Below are 19,174 nucleotides of genomic sequence, written 5' to 3' on the forward strand. Positions count from 1 at the left end.
GCACGTTGCGTTCCAGCAGCTTCGTTCCCCTTTCCCCAGTACCTCGATCACTCTGCTCCTCGGATATTGCATTTGAACCAAATCTGTTAGTGGTTCCTTAGTTGTATCTCTCGATTTTCTTTAGGAGAAGGGATCACGGGCACGGCAACTAGGGGAGCTGAGGTCTGGCAACTAGCAACAAAGTACTCTACATGACAACTAACTAGGCACGATGGATTCAACAAGTAGGCACTAAACACTATCGAACATGTCAACTAGGCAATATTGGGCAACTAGACATTCTAGCCAACTAGACAATATTGAACATGTCAACTAGATACTATTTGAACTTGTCAAGTGGGAATCTTGCAACTAGGCGCTGAACTCGGCAAGTAGGCATGGTGTTGTCTACCTTTTTTTTTTTATATTGTCCTAAGATCATTCTAGCCAACTCAGATGAAAAAGGTTAGACTATACTGCCCCCGTTTTAATTAATGAACACGACTTATATTATTTTTAAAAGTTAAAACATGTAATATTTGATCAAGTTTTTACAAAAAAATCATTAATATGTAAAATATAAGGGATATTTAATTATGTGCCCTTGTTTTCTTAGTTGTGCTTATTTTTTCCCACGGTACAAACTTTTGCTCACTTTTCTCTATTTCCTTAGTTCAAATTCTTACAAATGCTCATAGCGGACGCTTGCCTTCTTGACCGTCAACTCTGACAGTGGGACCACATTGCGTGGTCGCCTGTGGACCGGATGAGTGGTTTTGCTTGTTGGACCGTGTTTCTATTCGCAGGACGGGCCTTTTAATGCATGCACAGCTTTGGCAGCGATTGAGCCTGCTATCTATGCATGCTCCCGCTCGATGTATGTGGTCGCATGCATGCACGCCAGCACACACACATCGCTGCTTCCCTGCACCCGCCGCACCGAATCGATGCATCTCTGCCACACCGCTGTTTTCCTGCCGCATCGCTGCTTCCCTGCCGCACACAACCACGCTCGAATCCATGGTTTGTCGTTTCACGCATTGAGTCGGGCACGCTCGTAGACACGCGCTGCTTCCCTGCTGCCCGACATGCACGTACCCATGCAGTTGCTATGTTGTTTCACGCGTGGAGTCACGCACGTCGCAGACTAGACGTTGCACCCCCACCGCTAGACGTGCACGCGCTAGACTCGTCGCATCGATTCACGCACGCATTGATGCAGTTGGTGCAACGGTTCATGGATCGTCATGACGCTGGTTCCTCTCCCACGGCTATTTAAACCACCACTCGTTGCTCTTCCTTGTACACATCCATCTCCATCCGCGCCTCATCCCTTCTCTTTTTCCCCAAAAGCCAAAGGAATCAGTTAGAGACGCGAAGAGAAGATGCAGTTCAACGCGCTGACCTTCCGCGTGCCACCCACCGTGCCGGAGAGGAGGTACCCACCCGGCATCGTCGTCGAGTACTTGCTCCGCGTGTGGGCTATCTCATGCTGGAGGGGTCCTCGTCGGCTTGTCGAGGGCTTCCTTCGTGCGGGCTTTCACCACCTCCCGGCGGGCTCGCTTCCCATGTTCCGCATCGACGAGCATCGCCACCATGACACCGCTCCACTGATCAGGATCGTCGTCCACTTCACTAACAGGTTTGATGCGTACTACCTGCTCGGCGAGGTGTTTTGGTGTGGGTGCGAGTTCATCGCATTCACCACCTACAACATCTTCACCGACTTCGAGAGCGTCTTCCCCACTAGGAACCGCATGCACAGCCTCCCCTACTACCTCGGCGAGAACGGCGTGGAGGAGGAGCAATGAAGACGGAGACGAAGACAACGGTGAAGCCGACGGTGTTGTTGCCCTACCCTACCCTAGTACCCTATGAAGTGTGAGTTTGGTGTGTGTGTTGCCATGAGGCTAGTTCGATCTATCTAGGTTTCCTGGTGTTCTATCTATCTGTATCGTTATATGTAAGAACTTGGGGGGAACTTGTAGGGATTCGTAGCATAGAAAACAAAAAAATTCCTACCGCAAGAACGAATAATAAGCCAAGATCTAATCTAGTTGATGATAGCAACGAGGTGAAGATCAACATACCCTCTAAGACTGCTAAGCGTTAACGAGATAAATCTCGTGGTGGATGTAGTCGATCACTTGCCGCTTTCAAAAGCGTGTAGAAGATCTTGATGGTGCCACAATTGGGAAGCACCTCCGCACTCGGTCACACGTACGATGTTGATGAAGACGTCCTTCTCCCCGTTCCAGCGGGCAGCAGATGTAGTAGATCCTCCTCGGAATCCCGCCAGCACGACGGCGTGGCGACGGTGGTGGTGGAGATCTCTGGCAGGGCTTCGCCGTAAGCATTGCAGGAGAAATAGGAGGAGGGAGTAGCTAGGGTTTGGGAGAGAGGGGGGCTTGGGGCGCCGGCCTGGGAGCCCCTTGGTGGTGCGACCAACTTGTGTCCAGCCCCTCCCCTCTCCCCCCCCCTTTAAATATGTGGAAATCCCTAGGGTTTACCCCAAAACCACATTGGAGTCCAACTCCAAAACTTACCAAATTGAGAAACCTAGAGGGAAAGGGATTTCTCCCTTTCTTTCTTTCTTTCTTTCTTTCTTTCTTGGCCAGCCAACTAGGTGGAGTCCACCATGGACTCCACCTTCCGACTTGGTGGGTTGGCTAGGGTTGGTGGAGTTCCTCCGGGACTCCTCCTTCCATAGTGATTTATTCCGGATGATTCTAGAAACTTCTACAACCTTCCATAAATTCACCGGACCACTCCCAACTTGGAATGTGACTTCCCATATATGAATTTTTATTCTCCGGACCATTTCGGAACTCCTCGTGATGTCCTGGATCCCATCCGAGACTCCGAACAACATTCGAACTCCATTCGATATTCCATATCTACTTAAAATGACATCAAACCTTAAGTGTGTCACCCTACGGTTCGAGAACTATGCGGACATGATCGAGACTCTTCTCCGATCAATAACTAATAGCGGGACCTGGGGATCCATAATAGCTCCCACATATTCAACGATGACTTAGTGATCGAAATAACCATTTACATAAAATAACAATTCCCTTTGTCTCGCGATATTTTACTTATCCGAAGTTTGATCGTCGGTATCTCCATACCTAGTTCAACCTCGTTACCTATAAGTACTCTTTACTCATACCATGATATGATATCCCTTGTGATCCAGTCACATGCTTGCAAGCTAATTGGATGTCATTTTACCGAGAGGGCCCAGAGTATATCTATTCGTCATTTGGATGGACAAATCCCACTCTTGATCCACGTGCCTCAACCCTATACTTTCCGAACACTTAATGCCACCTTTATAACAACCCATTTACGAAGTAGTGTTTGGTGTCATCAAAGCATCCATCCGGTGTAGGTGATTAACATGATCTCATGGTCGAAGGATTATGTTACTATGTATCTTAAAGCTTGAAGCACAACAAACTTAATGACTTGATCATATGCTACGCTTACTATGGGTGTATGTCTATCACATCATTCACCTAATGATATGATCTTCTTATTAATAACATTCAATGTTCGTGACCAGGAAACCATGATCATCTATTAATCAACAAGCTAGTTTAATAAGAGGCTTTCTAGGGACTCCTTTATGTTTATAAAACACACAAGTATTAATGTTTCTGGTTAATACAATTATAGCATGGGATGTAACTTTTATCATGAATACTAAGATATAACAATAAACACTTCTATTATTGCCTCTTGGGCATATCTCCAACACTCTCCCACTTGCACTAGAGTCAATAATCTAGTTTACATTTGTAAAGATACAACACCTTGGCCTTCTGGTGCTTATCATGTTTTCTTATGGGAGAGGTTTCAATCAACGAATCTGACATTCTCAGAAACATATGTATTTTGCAATTCATTTGCGTCTCTACGCATCACTCAGTTTTTCAAACGAGTCGGCATTAATCCTATATGTTTGGTCTTCTTGTGGATCTTAATTCCGTGGTCTGAAATATGTTACCAATATTATCACATACAATATAGCTTCATAGTTTTGACACTATCGAAACTGCACCAAGTTCTCAAAGAACTCCTCGACTCAAACACCCTCGATCATTGTCAAAACAATGATATACTCTGCCTTTGTTTGTAGAATTCGTCATAATATTTAGAACTTATCTAAATCTAGCATAGACTTTGTCTAGCCCATTGTGCTACCTTTTAATGAACTAGCACAGTGGCCCGCGCAATGCGCGGGCAACATCTTCATATTCTTTGGTGGAAGTCCTTGGTGTAAATATTAGATTCAGAAAATTGCGAAGTATCATTCTTCATAAAGTCATCTCCGAAAATATGTCAGCTTATAACCACTATAATATCTATGAATTAATAAAAGATTCTTCCTCTATATTATTAATGAATTAATAAAAATTAGTAGGAAAAACTCATTAATGGGTTGATGTCAGATAATTTAAGCAACCCAATCTTAAGGCGTCTTTCAAAGTTATATGTCAAAAATGAATGAAAATATTTTAAGGCTGGGCACCATACCTTCGGTAATTCTGAAAAGAGAATGATTACACACAGTCCTACATCATATGCATATAATAGAGATTTAACACGTGTTCAGAGCAAACCAACAATTGAGATCAAGATCTTCTACATAAGATATGGTTATCAGTAAAAAAAAATATTAAGGAAGAAGGATACATATAGAGAAAGTAATTTCTGTATAGAAGATAAAAGTAATTCTATATTAGTAAAATGGATCAAATCGTTTGGTAAGCCTCACAGAACATCAAAGCAAGGGTCGTAAAACGTTGCATACCATGAAAAGAAGAACCACCCCTTGTCATCCGTATGCCATAGTAAATTTACCAATCAGTACTCTTAGCCTTGAACTTGTAGAAACCTAGAGCAGCGAAAAAACATATGTGGCATCCTTAGTCTGATTAGTACCAAAATCAACTGAGCTCTTAATAGGAGGTCCATGTTGGGCCAGAGAAGAACTCAATAATCCAGCAGACAAATTTTCCAGATGGAAACAAATAATAAAATGACATTGGTATATTATATTATATGGTATGCTATATTTAAAATGGACATGTCAGTCACAATTATCCATTAATCAATACTCGATATCGATCCTCACCTCTTATGAAAAATACGTGATCTTTGTGAATAATCAGTGTAGTGCATGTCCAAAAAAAAAAATATAACAACTTATAAGAACATGAGCTACAAAGAAAATAATAGGATTATGTTTACCAACAGCGTAAAATCGTTGGGATGAAGGAGCTACCCCTCCCTCGAGCTCTAAAGCGTTTGTTTTTGGATATATAGCACTCGCTCCAAGTAAGGAAAATAAAGCATCTCTTGTGCACGGCATCACTCGTAAAGAATATATGTATGCATCATATGAGAGACTAAGTTCTCTCAATCTGCTAAACACCATTAATTCTTCTTAAATGGCAGTAAAGAAATCAAACTAATTATTGATATCAATTATTAAAAAATCATCATAAAGTAGCAACAACAGTAAGTTGAAGATTAGAGCAAGTACAGTAAGGTATAGTCAGCAGACTTAAAATAATATATTTTTGCTGAGTTGAATGAGAGATAAGGGGGGAGAGAAGAGAAGTAGGCTACAGGATAATAGTCAGCTGCAGCGCGTGCTCCTAGATACTTTGTGAGATTGCAATGTGGGCTATATGCATATAATGTAGTTTATACTTGTATCTTACTATTGTATGAACTGACTACAAGTAGACTATAGATAACATGGCAAAAACATATAGCTAACTGGCTCTTCTTTTGTTGTTGCTCTTAGGATACATAGAGATAGTTGGAGACCGTGCAAAGGACAATGAGAGCTGTCGTCCAAGACCGATGTGCCAGCAGGATGGATCTAGTCAATCTGTTTTCTGCTAGTAGGAAAATCCACCGACAATCACTAGAAAACAGAAAAGAAACAACACTTGGTGAGATTATGCATCAGGATGCAATGCTACCCGTAGAATGGCTGGATTGTACGTGATGGCAGGTGACTTTCGGCCGGCACCGATGCAGGACTGTGAGGAGGGCTAATCCATCTTTTATCAGCTTGCTTTAAAAAATTAATCATACTCCAACGTTGGAATTTACAGAATGAGTTTCCTGAAATATCTTACCATTATACACACAAACCTACACTACAATTATATAATTCTGAAGATAATTAGTAAAATATACAACCTACACTGTTAAAATTGATAACGCCGTCAGTCTAATGCATACAGCCCGCCAAGTGATCAATTGGTAGTTGGTACCTCTTGTCATTCCCATTTGTAAGAGCATCTCCACTCGTCTCCCCACAGAGCCCCCCCACGGCCACTTTTTTTCATCCGGACGGCGAAAAACGGCCCAGTCAGACCCCCGGTTCCTCGTTTTGATCCGGATTTGAGCCTATTTTCGTCCGGACTCCCCATGCCATCCTCGGTTTCCCGGGGGTCTCCGTCCAGCTTCTCTCGTACGGTGCTACTCCTGCTAATGAATATTCACAGGGTGTTGCAACCGTTAATGGTCATAGCCACAATAGCACGACGGTGGCCAGATATGCAGGGTGGATCATATGCACGCGTGTGACTGCGCGAGCTCTGGAGTCCGGTTCGTGATGGCACAGGTGCCGGGCGTTCACTGCAGATGATGCCAATTCTCCTTCTGAAGTCCAGAAAGCCATCAATTTAGCCCTCATGTGCACTTCTTCATGTAGAACTGAAACCATCCGGTAATTGCTTTGAACATGTAGATTGCATCTAATCCGATGCTGGCAAAAAGAATATAATCCCATGAAACGCTAGGAAAAAAATAATGATTAATAATTAAAAAGATTTCTTCTAATAAGTAAGTAGCAAAGCAGAACACATCTTGGAAACCAATAATCATAACGCTAATATAGATTAGTGAAAAATTATTCGGCAGCGTGATATGTGAGGCACGCAAGTAGCACGGTCCAAATTCATACCGGAATCCACCATGTGGGCCATCTGGGGATGTGCCTGACGGTGCGTCTCAGAAGCAAGCTAGCTAGCCTCATCTGCTCGGTGTATTTTCTTCCATTGCACTGGCGCTCTTTACCAAGAGAAGGGACAAGGGACATCGTCTGGAAGGCATCCATGACGCAATTCTTTGACTGGATCTAGGTCTGCCTTTTTGTATGGACAAATCTTTCGACCTTGCAAGCTGGATCAGCTGCCAACTAAAATTGAAATCCTTCCTCCGCCGACCAAAATTCATGTACATGTACTTGGAGTAGATCGGCTGGCCGAGGGACATGGGACGAATAAGGTGCTGGCGGCGGCGGCTGCATGGTGATGTAGCTTTCGTTTTCCTTGATGGATGTTACGTGACATATTAGCTAGGTATATCGAACGGGTGTGAGAAAACTTATTAAGGGTATTGGTGGGTAATTCTTTTTAATTTTCATGTCAATAGATAACTTTTATGATCTGGCGGCTATCATCCTCTTGCTAGAGAAAACTTATTAAGGGCATTGGTGGGTAATTCTTTTTAATTTTCATGTCAATAGATAATTTTTATGATCTGGCGGCTATCATCCTCTTGCTAGTTAAATCGATGGTTAGATGTTTTAATTTTTGTGGTAATTTCTAGCTTAAGTCTCTTTTTTCTGGTTGACCCGCAATCTATTTCTAGCTTAATTCTTTTTTTCTGGTTAACCCATAATCTATTTTTAATATATAATAGACCTAATTGAGATTAAAATTCATTTTTATATATGATCAAACTAATATCGGTGTAATACCTTACATCGATTTGTTTGTCATTATCTCATATAAAACTATATATTTATATCCTTGGCTCTGACAAAGCACTTAGAGATATTCTTACTGTTGTCCAATGATCATCATATGAATCATTCTGATATATGCTCGTAACATTTTAGAGCATAGGACATCTGATTGTGTACATATTATCCGCGATCTAAAATCACACATGTGTTTTTACTATTTGAGTGTTAAATACACTCAAGTCTTGTTAAACCTTCACATGGAGAAGAACACCTTCTTGACATTTTCATATTGAACTACTTCAATATTCATTCTATGTACTTTGACTTAAACTTATTATGCGCTTCAATCTATCTTCATAGATCTTGACGCTAAATATATTTTTAGTCCATATCCTTTCACTGAAGTTGATTTTCAATGAAACCTTCTAATCATATCAAGTACATGATTACATTATTTATAATCAACGACGTGTCATCTACATAAAGTATTATAAATATGTCTCAGTGCTCCCACTTAATTTTTTGCAAATGCAAGCTTCTTCATCGTTTCTGATGAAATCATAACTCTTTGATTATTTCATCCGGTGAAGTTTGTATACCTTTCTAGCATTCTACGGACTAGCAAAAACTCTCAGATGTATCTTGTATACACCTTTAATACACACTTCTGATAACGAATGTATTTCTGCCATCCTACTAACATATCTCATAAAAAAATGTAGCGATTACTAGAATAATCCGTATAGACTACAAGCATCGTTGCGAAGATTTAATCTTATAGCAGTCAACTCTTTAAAACTTTGTCGTAAAAAAATTTGACAAGTCGAGCTTGTTCAAGGATATTATATCCAAGTCTACTAATTTTATAGATCCATTTAATTTCAAAAAATATTTATTCCTTCAAAAGGTTTACCAAGCTCCAAGCTTGATTATAGATACTATCTTGGATTTCATGGCTCTTAGCCATTTTAACGGAGTCAGGGCCCATCATAGCTTCTCTGTATGTAGTTGGTTTATCATTGTTCAAAATCAATCCTTTGCCCACAAATAATTTATTTGATCTCAAAGTAAACCATACCTACAAGGTTCAATAGGTCCTTCGATCTCCATGATTATAACACTTTGTAGACATGGGAGCCATGATCGTCGTGGCCGCTTCCGGAACCATTTCCGATGCTGCGCTACTCTGATCATCATGCTCAGGTTCATCAACCTCATCAAGTTCCATTTCCCCCACTCAAATACTTCGCTAGAAACAATTTCTTGAAAATAATCAAGAAGCATTGACAAACACTTTTGTATTTGACTTCATAGTGGAAAGAATTCCCAATTTATTCTCTGGGATAACCAACAAAGACATTCATCCGATTTTGCTTGTAAACTCATTTACTTATGCTATGCATACCAACATTTAAGAAAGAACTATTAGGGTTTATACCCATGCCATAACTCATTGATACGTCTCCAACGTATCGATAATTTCTTATGTTCCATGCTTGTTTTATGACATTACCTACATGTTTTGTTCACACTTTATGATGATTTTATGCGTTTTCCGGAACTAACCTATTGACGAGATGCCGAAGTGCCAGTTCCTGTTTTCTGTTGTTTTTGGTTTCAGAAATCCTAGTTAGGAAATATTCTCGGAATCGGACGAAATCAACGCCCAGCATCTTAGGATTGCATGAAGCTTCCAGAACACCCGAGAGCCGCCAGAGAGGAGCCCTGGGGGCCCCACACGCCACCCTGGCGTGGCCAGAGGGGGGGTCGCGCCCCCCTATGGTGTCACCACCTCGTCAGCCCTCCGACTCCGCCTCTTCGCCTATTTAAAGGTCCCTGACCTAAATCTTCGATACGGAAAAGCCACGGTACGAGAAACCTTCCAGAGCCGCCGCCATCGCGAAGCCAAGATCTGGGGGACAGGAGTCTCTGTTCCGGCACGCCGCCGGGACGGGGAAGTGCCCCCGGAAGGCATCTCCATCGACACCACCGCCATCTCCATCAACGCTGTTGTCTCCCATGAGGAGGGAGTAGTTCTCCATCGAGGCTAAGGGCTGTACCGGTAGCTATGTGGTTAATCTCTCCCCCTATGTACTTCAATACAATAATCTCATGAGCTGCCTTACATGATTGAGATTCATATGATGAGCTTGTAATCTAGATGTCGTTATGCTATTCAAGTGGATTTTACTTATGTGATCTCCGGAGACTCCTTGTCCCACGTGTGTAAAGGTGAAAGTGTGTGCACCGTGTGGGTCTCTTAGGCTATATTTCACAGAATACTTATTCACTGTTATGAATAGCATAGTGAAGTGCTTATTTATATCCCTTTATGATTACAATGTGCTTTGTATCACTATTAATCTATGTGCTACTCTAGTGATGTTATTAAAGTACTCTATTCCTCATTCATGATGTAACACTACTAGGAAAAAGCCTATAGGTGGAGGCAAGTGGTGCCGGCGCACCACCTTGGACATGCGCCGGTGGAAAGAGGTGCCGGCGCACCACTTTGTCGCCGCACCGGCGATGAAGGACTACTGCCGGCGCACCACAGGAATAGACGCGCTGGGGATAAATCCTGGCATGGGCTCGCACGATTCGGGCCAGGCCCAAGAATCATTGCCGGCGCACCAGCCCAAGGGCGCGCCGGCGGAACTTTACTATTGCCGGCGCGCCCCTAGGCTGGTGCGTCGGCAATGATTCTTGGGCCTGGCCCGGAGCAGATATAGCCGAATGGGCTATGTGCTGCCGGCGCACCCATGCCCTGGTGCGCCGGCAGTAACCTGGCACTTATTTCTCCCACCAACCAGCACTCACACACCCAACACTACTCCACTCCTCCACACACACCCGAGCCTTCTCCCAACCCAGCTCATTTTTGCCCATTTCTACCACCAATTTAGCCAATTTGACCAAACAAAATCATATTTTTTGAGCAAATCTTCCCTTCCTACATGCATCTCCCACATCCCCCTATGTAGATCTAGATCTCCTATCCCGCATTGACCGCTCAATCTAGATCTAGATCTAGAAAGTCGGCTTCCATACGCCATTGTCGCGGCGCGTCGTCTCGATCTCATCGACGAATATATCAAACAAATAGGTGATTAATGAACAAATTGAGGAATGAAATCGACGTATGTTGGACATTTGAAGCAAAGCTCTCGTGTGTGGCATATATATATATATATATGTTGTGTTTGTGCTTGTGTGTGTTGGCGTTGAAAATGAGTTGCCAACGTTGCGCCGAAATGTTGATTCGTTAAGTTTCCGTTTCGGCACATTTCTGGGTCTCCTATGTCCTACCGTGTAGGAAGGTCATGCCGAAATTTTCCGTGAAAACTACCGACGGATGCATGGTTCTAATCAATTATGTAATCTTACCATGCAGGCGATAATGGTTATCGAGATGAGTGAAAGCATCGTGATGAGATACCTGAAACACGCGATCATCGACATGTATGAAAATAACCGCACGGAGGTATTGTGTCCGTGCCGGAGATGCAAACGAGGGAAATGGTTTGACCCGTATTCAGGCAAATTGCAGGGGCACCTGCTCACTAATGGTTTCATGCATGGACACACTCAATGGATGAGTGATGATGTCGCGGAGGTCAATGGGGCGACGGCAGCAGGTGGTAATAATGGCCGGTAAGAAGGAGGGCATCATGATATTGATGACGATGAAGAGTTTGTCGCACATGACGATAACCTTGACGACGACAATAACCTTGACGACGACAATAACCTTGACGACGACGAAGAGGTGCCTCTAGCTTCAGTCGTGCGGGAACCTCATCTTCAAGATCTGCTTCTCGAAAAGACGAAAGGCGCCAAGCGGAAATCAAAGCTTGAGCAACTCGAGATAGACTCGAATACTCCGTTGTACGACTCAGGTCGCGGGTTGGGGGAGTCTCGCTTGAGAGTAGCTCTCGATGTGCTGCAGATGAAGGCGAAACACGGATGGACGGACACAAGCGTCGACGACATCCTGGAATACGTGAAAGATCTCCTTCCTGCCGGGAAAACGTGTCCTGGTAGTCTAGCCGAGGCCAAGAGAATCACGTGCCCTCTCGACTTACCCCACGAAAAGTATCACGCCTGCATCAACGACTGTATCATGTATCGCAAGGAGCACATGGACAAGACCAAATGTCCTGTGTGTGAAGCTGAACGGTACAAGAAAAGGAAGAAGAAAGCTCCTCGGAAAGTTGTGTGGTACTTCCTGCTCGCCCCCCCCCCCCCCGGCTTCAACGGTTCTACGCGGACCGCAAGGAAGCAAAGCTCATGCGCTGGCACGCGGAAAGAAAGGAGGCAGTGTTGAATGATGAAGAGCGGATTGAGCACCCAGTGCTGATGCACCCTTCGGATGCAAGCCAGTGGAAAGCATTAGACAATGAATTCGGAAGTTTTGGGGCAGATCCCAGAAACATCAGGTTGGGTGCGAGCACGGACGGATTCAATCCGTTCGGAAACCAGAGCAGCACACATAGCACATGGCCCGTGTTTGTATGGATCTACAACCTCCCGCCCGGGCTGTGCATGAAGAGGAAGTACATACAGATGAGTATGCTAATTCAAGGGCCGACACAGCCAGGAAACAATATCAACATGTATCTGTTGCGGTCAGAAACCCACCGGCGAGCAGCGACGGGCAACACGGTAGAGCCGGGAGGCTCCCAGGACTGCGGCTGGCCCTGGTCCCTCCGAGCGACGGCCCGCAAAGACTCGGCACGCACGTCCGATGCTGGTGCAAGGGCGTGCCACCTGACCTATACCTGGTCAGGAAGGTGATGGATGTGCCTCGCTTAGTTTCCTGCATGGCATACACGTAAACATTAAATACGAGCCTCGATCGGCTCTCAGGTTGTCCTGTGAATCGGCTCAAAGAGCCGATCCACCCATGATCCGTACGAGGTGTACGAATATATGGTGGTCCTGCTTGATCAAAATAAAGCTAAAACGACCTACTACGATCTAGGGTTTTCACCACATAATCGGAACATCCTACTCGTGATTGAGCCTGGCGGCCACGCACGGTGATCGTAAACCGACCCTAGACAAGGCCTAAAAACCAACACGAGGTTGATCCCCGGAACATCCTGTCTAGGGCTAGCAAACTACACCCTACGCGCCACTGGATCCTTCAACCCGTTTGTAAGGCCTAACTATGCAGATATTAAACTAATCCTTGGGGAACAAGGAGCAATCATAACGGATCGGATCTACTAAATAATGATCAAGCGGGGTGCCGCCCTTACACCTAAGATAGGCGTAAGGGCGGCTAGACGTCTCAGGGTTGCACGACGACAGTATATGATACGAGGAACAATGCTAACCCTAACACGTCTAAGATAACTACGTTGCTCGCCATCAACAAGGCTTCAGTACGAGCAACGCATGAACAACGGATGAACGTGTACTGCCTAGATCGCAAGATGCGATCTAGGCAGCATGATGCTTACCCGGAAGAAACCCTCGAGACATGGGAGTTGGCGATGCGCCTAGATTGGTTTGTGGTGAACGTGATTGTTGTTTATTTCATAAACCCTAGATACATATTTATAGTCCGTAGACTTTCTAACGTGGGAATAATCCCAACCGTGCATGAGCCAAACTCTAACTAACCGACACGTATCCTATCATATTTACAGATACAAGGGCAAACTAGCCCAAACTTTGCATATAAGGCCGATTCATGTATTTCTTCCATGTATATCCTTCAAGCCCATCTTGATCGCGGCCCACCTCTGACTCGGTCAAATTCTGGTAATAACACATGCCCCCCTGGTTTTGGAATTGATAATTCCAAAATCACTCTGCTTTTCTTCGTCGGGTCATGTCGTGGCAGAAACGTCGCAGTATTCTTCATCATGATACCCTGCCTTCTCAACTTCTCCGCAAGATTTGATAGCTTTAGCATCACTTCCTCGGAAACTGCAATGGCATTAAATCTCCACTAGGCTCCCCCTTATTTAACTGTGCCGACCGATTCGCCTCTTAATCCCCCTCCTCTGTTTTAGCTATCGGCACCGAAAAACCCTCTCTCCCTGTAGCAATGTCTTCTTCTTCCTCCGTCTCCTCCGGCCTCTCTTTCCAATCCTCTTCCTCGAGCGAGCCGATGTCAGAGCCAGAGTGGGACTTCGACTTCATACCAGATGGCCCACCAGAAACCCTCATCGGATCAGATGGCGACCTGCCCCTGACTGATGGGGAGGGCGACCTCCAGTTCCTCATTGAAGGGGAACTGGAGAGCAAGAGCGAGGATGACCTCCACTCCTGGGGGAACCCCACTTCCTCCGATAAGGAGGAGGAAGAGGAAGACGAGGAAGAAGAGGAGGAAGACGACTCCTCCTCCTCCGCTGGGTACCCGCCAGCGAAGCGCTTCCGCGCTTGGGCGGACAGTGAAGATGATGATGATGACGAGGAGGAAGAAGCTCCGGCCGAGGGCTGGAGCAGCAGCGACGAGGAGTTCTCCGGAAGCAGCGCCGGTGGCAGCTACGATGCCGACGACGAGGGCAGCGAGGATTAGTAGAGTAGGATCAGTAGTACTTCGAGCAATCGGCTCTTCTTTTGTTCCCCCTTTCTTGAACAATCGGCTCTTCATTGTAAAAAACCCTCCTTTTATTAATGAAGAAGTATTTCCAATAAACTTTTTGCCGACAGTCAAAGTCAAACGATCTCCCAAAAGAGTCGATGGCATCGCATCGGTCTCTACCATAAAAAAACACGAGTAAGGCCGACCCAGCTGCTCCTCCAAACGGTAACCTGCGACCTCCGTCTGAGAAAGCAAACTCAGATCCCCAATCGCCGCCTGAGCAGTTCCAACTCACGGCCACCCGCATCCCAGATCTCGACCGCGCCGCCCCAACTCTACAGCGCCTCCAATGGCGGAATCATCCAATACCAACGCCATGGTCTCCGGTCTGAAGGTAATCTTTAACCTCCTCTCGCCATTCGAATCAACGTTAGGATTAATAGCAAACACCTGAATTAATGTTCTGTTCCGTTATCAATCTTAGGTTTCAGACATCTTACTGCCACATCCTTCTCTCGCAAATTCTATGTGCCTCGGTCCCCGTTCTTCCGAGAGTTCTGCTCTCTTAATTTCATGCGAGGCTAACAGAATCCCCTTCGTGAACCAGAACTTAGATCTGTCTTCCTGGGCCGACTGCCTGCGAGCCTGGCCTAATCCTCCTGAGGGTTGGGTGGCATGGTACAATAGAGTATCCATAACCCACTATGCCACCTGGGAAGCCATAGGGATAGCCGATGCCTTGTCATTATCATTGTCTCCCCTTGAAAAGAATGAAAATATTCTGAAAACCATCGGCTACTTCTGGTCTGATGCACTGAACTGCTTCATGTTTGGCCATGGCCCTATGACACCAACTCTGCTGGATGTGGCCATGATCACAGGCCTAGACATTGCATCCCCAAGCCCTTCTGCATTCAAGCTGCCGAAAGTTCCTTTCACCCTTTCCTCTAAAAAAGAATGCACCAGCTGGGGTGCCTACCTCAACCGTTATATGAAAACCAAGGGCCCTGTGACAGAGAGGGAACACACAGCCTTCCTGAACTTCTGGTTGGAGCACTTCATATTCTGTGGCCCATCACTCGCCCCTACCAAGAATTACCTTTCCCTGGCCTATGAACTTGCCAAAGGCACCCAACTTGGCCTCGGCAAACTGTTTCTTGGAGAGGTCTATCGATCTCTTCAACTGATGTCTGTCAAACTGTTCTCTCAAAAGACAGTTAAAACTGGAGGCCCCTGGTGGTTTATTCAGTTATGGGCTCAGCTGTACTTTCAGAACCAGATCCCAGACTTCCCACCTTTGGCCACCTGTACCTTCCCAGATGCTAATGGAAAGGAGATCCGATGCACCAGCTATGGCCAAGCTTTGTATGGTCTCCCAGGCAGCAGGCTGATCCCTAAGGAAGCAGCAGGGTGGTTCAAGATTTTCTTCCAAGGTTTGGACAACCCCCTGTTCTTTCCTTATACCAAATCGGCGAACTTTGAGAACCCAGTCTCCTTCCGATTGGATAACTTTGCCGATGACGCTAGCACCCGGTATTTGTACTCTATCATGATTCGTCCTTGCTTTCTCCCAGTTGGCATGAGTACCTCAAACCGGATCATCAAGCCTGGTTATGAGTCTTACCAACCGGTAGTAGTAGCCCGACAACTTGGTCTCGGGCAGGTGCCTCCACACTTCTTCCTACACCACCTGACAGCAAGCAGAGCTGAACTGCCTGACATCCTCACTGGCCAAAGGTGCTATACCTTCTTTGATGCTCTGGCCATTCCAATTCCCCACAACCTCCGTTTCACCTTCACTACCGATGGTTTCGAGACTTGGTGGTCCATGTGGAAGACCCATGCCTTCAGAAGAGCTCTAGGACCGCTGCTGAGACAACTTGATGCCGAGTATGACGTTCTTGCAGACCAGGTACCATTACCTATAAATTTCTTGCAATGGCTTATGGTGATTGTCTGTACCCTGACTCCATCTCCTGGCAGCAACAAGATGGCCTAGATCCCACGCAAGCCGATGGCTCCCCCTTCGAATTCCTTCCTCCGGCCCCAGTGGTTCTCTTCTGCCAGAGCTCGCCTCCCCTGAAGAAAGTCATAATGCAGAGTCAGCCGATTTCACCGAAATCGGCTCCCAAGAGTAAAGCATCTTCGGGGCCAGTTGCCCCCCGAGCCTCGACTCAGGCGAGGACGGCAGTGAGGAAGGTGGCTGCCAGAAAGACCCTGAAGCGCAAAGCTCCTGCCCAAGAAAGCTTGCACGTAAGTTGACTTGTGCCCTGTCCACATTTATCTGCCTTCCCAGTCTTTTGCAGCATGCTTGTACTTCTTTCTACAGACTTCCACCGAAGAGAACTCCAGCGGGGATGCAGAGTCCAGCCAGAGGGATTCGAGCTCGGGCAACTCCGAGAGGTCCACCACGCAGAGCCAGACGGGCCCGCCAGCGCCGGCTTCTAAGAAAAGGTTGATTCCCGAGCCTCCTGCTCCCCAAGCCTCGATCAAATCAGGGTCACGCGTGAAGCGTCGATGCGTCAAAAGGGCTCGCAAAGACCCACGAGCTTCTCCATCAAGCCAGGAGGTCTCAAATGTAATTATCTCCCTGGTTTATATTTCATGCTAACCCACTGCCACTTGGATCGGCTAATTACTTCCTTTTGCAGACCAATGATACCTCTAGCAGGGACGTCGAGGAGGTACTGATGCCGTCCGCCACGCTAGACCTAGCCACCTCGACGATCGTGGCTGACCAAGTGGCTAACCTAGCCAAGTCCATGGAAAAGCCGATTATCACAGCATCGGCTGCTCTTCCTACCTTGGGAGAGGTACACCCCACTTCCTTGGTTCTATCACTTTCTTCGTTGTATACTAACACCACTTTTGTTCGTCTTGTCAGGGTTGTGATCTCTCAAGCTTGCTGACGTTCGATCCTGAATCCATCGAACCAACTACTTCCAAGGCAAGTGAAGAGCCCAGTCCTAGCACGGTCCATGGTCCACTCCATCGTCTCAAGGATTTGCTCTCTTCCTCAATTGAGACCCTGGTCGAAAATTCCGAGGAAGTCAAAGGCATCCTCGAAGATATCCATCCCCATCTCCCTATGACACTGCAAGTGAAGCTTTGGCCAGCTGTGACTCTGTCGGTCTTCAAGTCAAGGGTGCAGTCGGCTCGCCAAAGGATTAATCTTCGCCACACCCAGCTTCCATTGAGAGACGATATTGCAGACAAGTGTCAACGGCTCAACAAGAAGAAGGCTGCTTTAGACGCCAAAACTGACACTTCTGCCAACAGTGCCGAACTCGGGACCCTGCGTAAGGAACTGGAGAACCTTGAAGAGAGGGTCACGGTGACCAAGCAGCTTATCCAAGACAAGGAAGCTCTTATTGCCTGCTCTCAAGAGGAAGCAAAGGGCCTCACAGCCGACCTGAAGACCGATCTGGCTGAAATTCGTACCCTGAGCAGTCAGCTGGTGACGGGCAAAGACGAGGACGACGAGGCTGAGATCGCCGAGGTGGATCGCATCCGTGCTGACGCCCTTCACGCCCTCAGCGCGTTTCTTCAGTAGGGCCTTTCTGTATAAAATTGTCAAATGTTTTGCTGAACTTGTACCTCTAGAGTCGATGACTGTGCGTCGGCTCTTTACCGTCTGAAGTCGATGTCTCTGCATCGGCTGTACTTGTTACATTTTTTTTTACTGGCCGATTTTCCTATCGGCCCCTAATATTTTATTGCCCATGTTCATGTTTTATTGCCCATGTATCGCTCATGTTCATGGCATCTGTCTATCTGATTATGTGCCCCCCGAGCCGAATCTGTCAGGTTACTGCAGATATCGGCTCTGCAGTTATCCACAGAACCATACCTGAACATCGGCTCTGCAGACATGACCAATGCTGATTTCCTCGAGCTCACAAGCCGATGTAAACCCATACCCTAGCTTTCCGTCACCTGTTAGATCGACACTAAATACAGGGAGAACGTGTGGTAAGGATAATACGGGCCGATTGCTGGAATCGGCCTTCATCCTGATTGTAACCGGAACTTTTTTGGAATTGTCGGGGCCGATCGCGTGGAACGGCTTCCTCCTTGCCCTCGCTATGAGAGCAGCTGCCCTCGTCTCTGTCCTTACCAGGGTGGCGCCCAAGTCCTACCATGTTGATGTTGAACGAGAATCTTGGCTGGCACCTCCCAGGGTACGTGCATTCCACCATGTCAACGGCGTATGCCGGTGAATTCGGCACTTCTGATGCTGCCAACGCGAATGGCAGCGGTGGACGGGACTGGAGTGGCATCTCTCCTTGGTAAGTCCCGAGAGCTGGTCCTGACGGAGAGTACTGATGCCTCATGATTTCCTGGATCACCCGAAGAGCGACACGCTCCAAAGTGTTCACCAGGCTCTCAGAATGGCGGTGTAGCGAATGAGCTACCATGAAGTTAACCTCCTGACGCAGGGACCTGGTGCGTTCTTCTGACGGGGCGGACAGGTCCACTCCATCGAGCGCGCCTTCAGGTGAGAACCCTTTCCACCTGATGCCATGTGAGCGGGTTCTGTGAAAAGAGCCGATGAGGTCGGCTTCGAGGATTGCTTTGACCTCGTCATACTTCTTCTTGAGCTCCTCGGTCAGATCCTCGTACGTGACTGGAGTGCCTTCCGCCATCTCAGATGTAGATGGCGATGCGGTTGATGTCGCAGATTGTCCCACCGGGCGTGCCAGAATGTGTTGCGGTCAGAAACCCACCGGCGAGCAGCGACGGGCAACACAGTAGAGCCGGGAGGCTCCCAGGACTGCGGCTGGCCCTGGTCCCTCCGAGCGACGGCCCGCAAAGACTCGGCACGCACGTCCGATGCTGGTGCAAGGGCGTGCCACCTGACCTATACCTGGTCA

This window comes from Lolium perenne, chromosome 3 (assembly GCF_019359855.2).
Source record: "Lolium perenne isolate Kyuss_39 chromosome 3, Kyuss_2.0, whole genome shotgun sequence".
Classification (NCBI taxonomy): Eukaryota; Viridiplantae; Streptophyta; class Magnoliopsida; order Poales; family Poaceae; genus Lolium; species Lolium perenne.